This window comes from Silene latifolia, chromosome 1 (assembly GCF_048544455.1).
Source record: "Silene latifolia isolate original U9 population chromosome 1, ASM4854445v1, whole genome shotgun sequence".
Classification (NCBI taxonomy): domain Eukaryota; kingdom Viridiplantae; phylum Streptophyta; class Magnoliopsida; order Caryophyllales; family Caryophyllaceae; genus Silene; species Silene latifolia.
Genome location: NC_133526.1, coordinates 165,225,824 through 165,234,635, shown reverse-complemented (window position 1 = coordinate 165,234,635; position 8,812 = coordinate 165,225,824).

Genomic DNA, 8,812 nt, shown 5'->3' with positions numbered 1-8,812 from the left:
CAAATTTGTCTTTAGTTACGATGTTTTAATGGAGATTTGAATTAAAAATCGAAATGATATCGTATATGAATTGCGGTAAAGAAATAGAACAATATCATAACGGAATAGTGGAAAACTTAACAATTATCGTTTTATTAATACTTGTAAATAACAAGTAAAGCATTTACATAGTGACCTCTACCCAACTATGATAAATGATTCCAAGATCCAAATTCATATTAACTTGGGCACGGTGTGGCCGATGAATCCCTTATCAATATAACTCGGTGGATTAACTCTTTAATCGATTCTACTTTTAGAACTCTTGGTCGATAAAATTACATTAATATTTATCTTTAGCCCGGAACACATGCGACTACGGTCACGAATACTTCCGTTGAGCTCAATCCAAATTTCGAATAAATGTGTCCATGATCCAAACCCACATTAACTTGGGCACGATGTGGCCGATGAAACCCTCATCAACATGAATACGGTGGATAGACATTTATCACCCACTTCCCCTACGTAACAAGGTTTTTACCCCGGTGTGGCCGAGTGCACTCCCTCACGAAATAGGATTTCATGATTTCTACTTTTTGGTAAGGCTAAGTCTCAATTGTTTGTTTTAGCGAGAGGGCATGTCAATTTATTATCTATCACGTTTTAAGTGAACTAAAGCGGTGAACTACGATAATTGTTATTGACACGGTCGATAAACTCTGTTAGAACACATTGGATTGATGATGCCAAGTCCCTTTGTTATTTGATTGTTTGCTCTTAGTTGAAATACTTAGTGAATGAAGCAATCAAATGGACTTTCAACAATGATTCAAGATGATCAAGCAAATCAAGGAAGTCAAGACAATGATATTTTCCAAGCCTTAGTCGATATATGTAAGAGTAAGTGTAACATTCTCATTTAAGTCAAGTAATGGCAAAACCATGCAACAGTACGCTGTACTGTGGTTTCTGGTACTATCATACGGAGGAGGAATTTCGACCAAATGTTTTTAAGTGTCAAAACTTTGCAAACTTTAAACCTTAAACATTTGAATTTTCAAAAGCTTGAAAATAATCTGAAATTTTGAGTCACAAACCCACTTGTCTAAGCCTCTAGATTTGTGCAAACATCTTTTACTAAAATGGCAAAGAAGACTTGTCAAACTTCTAAAGTAAGAAAAGCTTTTTGCCATTTTGGTAAATTGTCACATGTTGAGTGTAGAAGCTTAAGTTTTCTGATTTCTTAAGCCCCAAGCCTACAAGTCTAACACTTACCATCACTCAAAGCTATCATTTTAATATTGGATTTAATTTTTCAAAGTGTACTTACCTAAGACTAAATCCACTATAAATAGAGTGTCTTAGTCACATTTATTTCTCAAGACTTCCAAAGCATTTATTGTAAAAACCTTGCAAATCATTTGTGCATTTAAAGCTTTGTTCTTCAAGTGTTTGCAAAACGTTTTTCTGATTTTAAGTCTTCAAAATTGTTTTCGAAAAAGCTGTAAAACCTCCAAGTATCAGTTCGCTGTACTGTGACATGATGAGTTTGTTCCATGATTCTCGTGTTAGATCTTCATTGTAATCTCCATGTTCATTTAAGTGAACTCTTGAGATTCAAGATTCTGTAACACCTTGAGATAGAACCCATAAACTCTTGAAGCGGAGTAGCTTTAAGTTTGAGTGCAACCGGAGTAGGTTGGCGAGTTATTTTCATTGTAAGGGGTTTAGTAAGTTTGAGTAAATTTCTAAACAAGCAATAAAATAACGGTTGGACGTAGGCCTCGGAGTAGAGGCTGAACCAATTTTTAAAATGTCGTTTGTTTGTTCATTTACTTTTACGTTCTTCCACTTTGCTATTTCTCGCATGTACCTAATCAAGTTTTGTGTCACAGTCACCTATCTTGTGACATAGAATCTTTTGTACCTTCTTGTGAACTTACATTCAATTAAGTTTCTCAAGTCTTGTACTTCTTTATTCTTAGCTTAAAGTAGTTAATTAACTAAGTTAAGTATAAAATTTTTAAAAGGTACACCTAATTCACCCCCTCCCCCTCTTAGGTGTTAATCGTTCTTAACTCTTCAATTGGTATCAGAGCCTTGTGCTCTTGATATTGGTTAAATCCAAAGAGTTGATCCTATAGTTATGGACGATTCAAAACACACTAAGTATCCCATTTTCAAGAAAGAAAACTATGCCTGGTGGAAACATCGCATGGAGCACTATGTCAAAAGTGCGGACTATGAATGTTGGTTAATCATTCAAAAGGGTCCCCTCAAAATCGAAGTGACTAATGCTGATGGCACTAGCTCCTTGAAAAGTGAGGATAAGTATGTTGAGGCCGACTATAAGAAAATCGAGAAAAACTCTAAGGCCATGTCCATTCTTCAATATGGGATCGGTGACCAAGAGATTAATCGTATATCTGGATGTGCTTCGGCCAAAGAGATTTGGGACACCCTAAACCTTGCCTATGAGGGAACGTCACAAGTCAAGAAATACCGTATTGATCTTCTCATACAAGAATATGAGATGTTCAATATGGAACGAGATGAGTCAATTAATAGTTTGTCTTCACGTTTTTCTAGTATTGTCAATGACCTTAAGAGTTTAGGTAGGAGTTTTCAATCCGAGGATTTAGTCCGAAAAATCCTCCGTAGCCTAACTGAAAAGTGGCAACCGAAGGTTACGGCTATTGAGGAGGCTAAGGACCTTTCATTGCTCACCCTTGATGAACTTATGGGCTCACTTATGGCTCATGAGTTAACTCTCATGAAGCGTTCTAGTGAAAGCTCTAAAGGGAAAGGACTCGCTCTTAATGCTCTCTCAAGTGATGAGGAGGATGAAGATGATGAGTTTGCAATGTTCACTAAAAACATTGTTGGCATGATCAATGGTCGAAACTCTCAAAGGTATAGCAACAACTCTAGTAAACGCCGTTTTCCTAAGAGAAGATCTAACTCCACTATTGGTTGCTTTAAATGTGGTGACAAAGGTCACCAAATCAAGGAATGCCCAAAGTGGAACGATATCAAATCTAAGGAAAAACGTGACTTTGCAAAACGTGATTACAAAAACAAGGTAATGACTGCTATTTGGGGTATGTTTGATTCTGAAGAGGACGATGTCCTTGAGGATGAATTATACGCCAAACTTAGCATCTCATCTAGTTCCTCAAAAAATGCTTCCAAATCATCAAAGAAAGAAGACATCAAGTGTCTTATGGCTCACTCCGCGGATTCAGACTCTGATTCAGACCATGAGGTAATTAAGCTCAAGAAAAAGGTTCGATCTTTCTCTAAAGACAAAGTTTGTCTCCTCCTAGATCAATTCATAGATAAATGTCGTGTCCAAACTAATAAGTTGGAAGCTATGCAAATCGAAATTGAGGACATAGCTGAGGAAAATGTAGTCCTAAAAGAAAGTCTAAATGAGAATGATCAACCTAGTTCCATGTTGAGTCTTGAAAAAGAAATCAAAAAGCTTCGAAAACAAAATCTGTTTTTAGCCAACAAAGTCGATGAAACCAAAGGCAAAGATCCTGATTGTTGCATCCAGTTCTAAAGGAAATGTGTCATCACTAACACAAGAACGTGATCAACTTTTGATTGACTTAGCTACTCGTAACAACGAAAAGGATGATCTTGTTAAGATTGCTGAAATGTTAAATGATGAGTCTAGTCATGTCAAAAGTGCCTTAGAACGAGCTCAAAAATTAAATGATGACCTTCTTGCTCAAATTGAGATGTTAAAAAGAGTTGAACAGACTCATGCCACAGAGGTCTCTACTGTGGCATCTGATTCGAGAAAAGAAATAGATACTCTCACGAAATTAGTGTCTTCTTTAACTAAGGAACGTGACACTCTTCTAGCTGACCTCAAATTATGTCAAAGAGATAATAAACAATTGGAACAAATTGGGATGTTACTTAGTGATGAAGCAAGACTTGCAAAACAAGCTTTCGACAATTTAGGTAAATTGAATCTTAATCATCTTGCTAAAATCGAAACATTAACTAAAGAGCTAGATGAGGCTAAGATGTTCTACTTAAAATGGGAAGGAAGTCAGAATGTTTTGGAGTTTCTCTTGAAACAATCACAAGAATATGAGAAATTTGCAAAGAATGTTGGACTTGGTTTCAAATGCAACAGTAGCACACACTGTTGCACTCGAAACCAGGATCCAAGTCAAACTGACTTCCGAAGAAGGAAGTATGCTGGTCTTCCTGAGTACATCATTTGTAACTATTGTGGCAAAACAGGTCATGAGTTTAATGGTTGTGACAAAAGAGTCCGTGACTTAGAAAGAAACACTAAAATGCTAAACAAGTGTGGATAAAGAAAGAGGAAGTCAAAAAGGTCGTTGTCAAGAAGGAGCCCAAACTTGTTTGGGTTCCTAAACTAAATGTTTGATTTCTTATAGGCATTAGTGAGGGGCAGCAGCAATTGGTACTTAGACAGTGGATGCTCTCGTCACATGACGGGAGATGAAAACCAATTCCTCTCGCTAGAAGCCTACGATGGTGGCATGGTGACTTTTGGCGACAACAAGAAAGGTGAAATCATTGGTATTGGAAAGGTTGGTAAGTCAAAGTCATTATGCGTGGACAAAGTGTTGCTTGTCAAAGGTTTGAAACACAATCTCTTGAGCATTTCACAACTTTGTGATCGAGGTAATATTATTGAATTTCTTGCTAGTGAATGTAGAATCATCAATGGAAAAACTAGAGAACTCATACTTGAAGGTAAACGTGTTAAAGATGTCTACATGACTAACTTGTATGCATTGTCGGGTCAATCACTATCATGCATGAGTGTTCAAAAGAACGACCCTTGGCTTTGGCACAAACGACTTGGTCATGTAAATGCTAAGACACTTAACACCCTTAAGAAACTTGATCTAGTTGACGGCATTCCTAACATTAAATTTGAATTTAAATCACTTTGCGATGATTGTGTTAAAGGAAAACAAGTTAAGTGCTCTTTTAAATCAAAAAAGGTTGTTAGCACTTCCTTACCTCTTGAACTCATTCATATTGATTTATGTGGTCCCATGCGAGTTGTGAGTAGAGGTGGAAGTCGTTTTATTTGTGTCATTGTAGATGACTTCACAAGATTTGTTTGGCTTCTCTTCTTAAGTTCTAAGGATCAAACATTTGATGAGTTCTTAATTTGGGTCAAAAAGGTTCAAAACAAATTTGGTTATAAACTTGTCTCATTGAGATCCGACCATGGAACCGAGTTTGAGAACTCCTCATTTGAGTCCTATTGTAATGAGTATGGTGTTAGTCATAACTTTTCGGCCGCAAGAACCCCACAACAAAATGGGGTTGTGGAACGAATGAATCGAACTCTTGAAAATATGGCTAGGACTATGCTCATTAGCTCTAAGGTTCCCAAGAATTTTTGGGCCGAAGCCGTAAACACATCTTGTTATATTTACAACCGTGTCATGATTAGAAAAATCATTGAGAAAACTCCCTATGAACTACTACGAGGAAGAAAACCTAATCTTTCACATTTAAAATGCTTTGGTAGTAAATGCTTTGTGCACAATAATGGAAAAGACAACCTTGGCAAATTTGATGCTCGTAGTGATGAAGGAGTTTTTGTTGGTTATTCCGATCATAGTAAAGCCTATAAAGTTTATAACAAGAGGACTATGAAAATGGAAAAAAGCGTTCATGTAATATTTGACGAATCTAGTCTTTTTGTGTCAAACACACAGGTTGATGATGAGGATGATGAATATGATGATGATTTTGAGATTGGTATGAGACGACATGAAATGGATCAAGTAGTAGAAGAAGCTGAGCAACAGTTGGAGCCACTGTTGCATGAGGAGGATGCGCAAAATTCAGGGGAAACTAATCGTCCTCCTACACAAGATGATGCTACCTCATCCAGGGGGAACAAGGATGGTGAAGAACAACCCAACCTAATCATAAACGAACCACAATCACCTCCTTCAAACAATCATCATGCAACAGTCCCCTCTCCTGTTGCAGACGAACAAACCGAATCCTCTAACTCACTTATTCCCAAGAAATGGAAACACCAAAGCTCACATCCTTTATCAAACTTAACCAGTGACCTAACCTCTGGAATAAAAACCAGATCATCGCTTCAAAATTTCTGTGCACACAATGCCTTCATCTCAAAAATCGAACTGACCATGTCACAAAGAGCCTTGATCGATGAATGCTTTGGATGATTGCAATGCAAGAGGAATTTGAGCAATTCGAAAGGAACAAGGTATGGCATCTTGTCCCTAGGCCCTCCCAACGTACTGTAATTGGTACACGGTGGGTCTTTCGCAATAAGCTAAATGATGTTGGAGAAATCGTAAGGAATAAAGCTAGACTAGTGGTGCAAGGTTTTAACCAACAAGAGGGAATTGATTACGATGAAACCTTTGCACCGGTAGCTAGGCTTGAAGCCATACGAATGCTTGTAGCTTTTGCGTCTTTTCAAGGTATAAAGCTTTTTCAAATGGATGTCAAAACCGCATTTTTAAATGGATACCTTGATGAAGAAGTGTTCGTTAAACAACCTCCGGGCTTTATAAACAACGAGTTTCCCAACCACGTTTTTAAACTAGATAAAGCACTCTATGGTTTAAAACAGGCTCCTAGGGCTTGGTATGATAGGCTTTCAAAGTTTCTATTGGAAAATGGTTTCATACGTGGGTCCGTGGATAAAACGTTGTTTATCAAGTCACAAGGAGATGAACTGTTGCTTGTGCAAGTATATGTCGATGACATTATTTTTGGTGCAACTAACAATGTTCTTTATAAGTACTTTTCTGATTTGATGACCTCGGAATTTGAAATGAGTATGATGGGAGAACTTGGATTCTTTCTTGGTCTTCAAATCAAACAATGTGAGAATGGAACGATGATTCACCAACAAAAGTACTTAAAAGAAATGCTAAGTAAGTTTGGGTTGACTAATTCTAATCCTATGCCTACACCAATGGTGTCTAAAGTCAAGCTTGACAAAGACGAAAACGGTAAGAGCATTAGTGAAAAGGTATATCGAGGTATGATCGGTTCCTTACTTTACTTAACCGCTAGTCGACCCGACATACAATTTAGTGTGTGTGCTTGTGCCCGTTTCCAAGCAAATCCTAAAGAATCTCATTTCAAAGCCGTCAAACGGATTTTTAGGTATTTGATTGGAACACAAGGGCTATATCTTTGGTACCCAACTCACTACGAACTTGATCTTGTAGGTTTTTCGGATGCAGACTATGCCGGTGATACATTAGATAGGAAAAGCACCTCGGGAATTGCTACTTTCCTAGGACCGTGTCTCATTTCATGGGCTTCGAAGAAGCAAAACACCGTTGCATTGTCCACGGCCGAAAGCGAATATGTGAGTGCCGCTCTATGTTGTGCACAAATTCTTTGGGTACGTCAACAATTGCATGATTATGGCCTTACTTTCGAGACTACCCCTATTTTTTGCGACAACACTAGTGCAATTAATATATCAAAGAATCCTATACAACACTCACGAACTAAACACATCGACATACGACATCATTTTCTACGTGATCAAGTTGAGAAAGGTCATATTTGTCTAAGCTTTTGTAAAACGGAAAATCAAATTGCGGACATTCTTACAAACCCGTTAGAAAGAGAACAATTCGAAAGACTTCGGTCGGAAATTGGTTTATTGGGTGACATACCGCTAAATTAGATTACTTTGTCCAATGATTGATTAGAAGGAAGATTTACGTGTAATTAAATTTCAGTCAATATGGTTAAAATGCATGCATATGTCGAACAAAATGAAATTAACAAATATCCATGTGCACTTGAGTTGTTTTTTGCATTGAGCTTCCAAAATTACTTTATGTCCCATCACTCCTAAAAGCCTACACCCTAGCCTCACTCTCTCAACACTCAACCGTCCTCTCACCCTGATTAATTACACCAACCCCTCATTTACTTCCTTGTTTCCACTAACACACCCTATTACCCACTAAATAAACAACCAACCCTCACCTTTTTCGGATTCCCAAAACCGTCACAACCTCTCTCTTTCCACTCTCTTAAAATGCCTCCAAGATTTTCAAAGGAAGTTCTTCAACTTAGAAATACTTTCAATCCAAAATACATTGCCAAGAAAAAGATGGCTCCCAAAACCGCTGCCAAACCAAATGAAATCATCTCTGCCACTGACAAACCAACCGTTGCACGAAAGAAGACAACCGCCAAAAGGGGTGGTGGTCGTGGCAGAGGAGGAAGAAGTAGGAATCCTCCTATCTCTCTCCAACTAGATGCTGAAGTAGACATTGACACCGATGAAGAGGACTCCGGTTCTAAGGGAACCAAAAAGGATGAAGACATTCGAAAATCAAGTGATGTGGCCGAAACAAATGAAAAGAAAGATCAATCAAGTGAGATGAAAGAGGAGGAACTTGGAAGTGAGAAATCAAAAGAGGGAAAAGAAAGTAAAGAAAAATCAAAAGAAAGTGAGGAAAAATCAGAGGGAGATAAAGAGCAATCAAAAGAATGTGAGGAAAAATTAGAGGGAAACAAAGAAAAAGAAAGTGAAGAAAAATCAGAGGGAGAAAAAGAAAAATTAGATGAGAATGAAGGGGATTCAAACGAAAAGGAAAGGAAGGAGGATAGTGATGTTGCAGTTGAAAAGAATGATGATGATGTGCTCTTAAAAGATTTGGTGAGTGAAACTTTAGAGAAGGATGAGAGGAGTGAGATTGATGCAACGGTGGCTTCCACTGTTGAAAGGGAAATCGGTTCCAATACTGAAAAAATTGATGAAGTTGTTGATGTCGAGGATCATGATGATGCCACATTG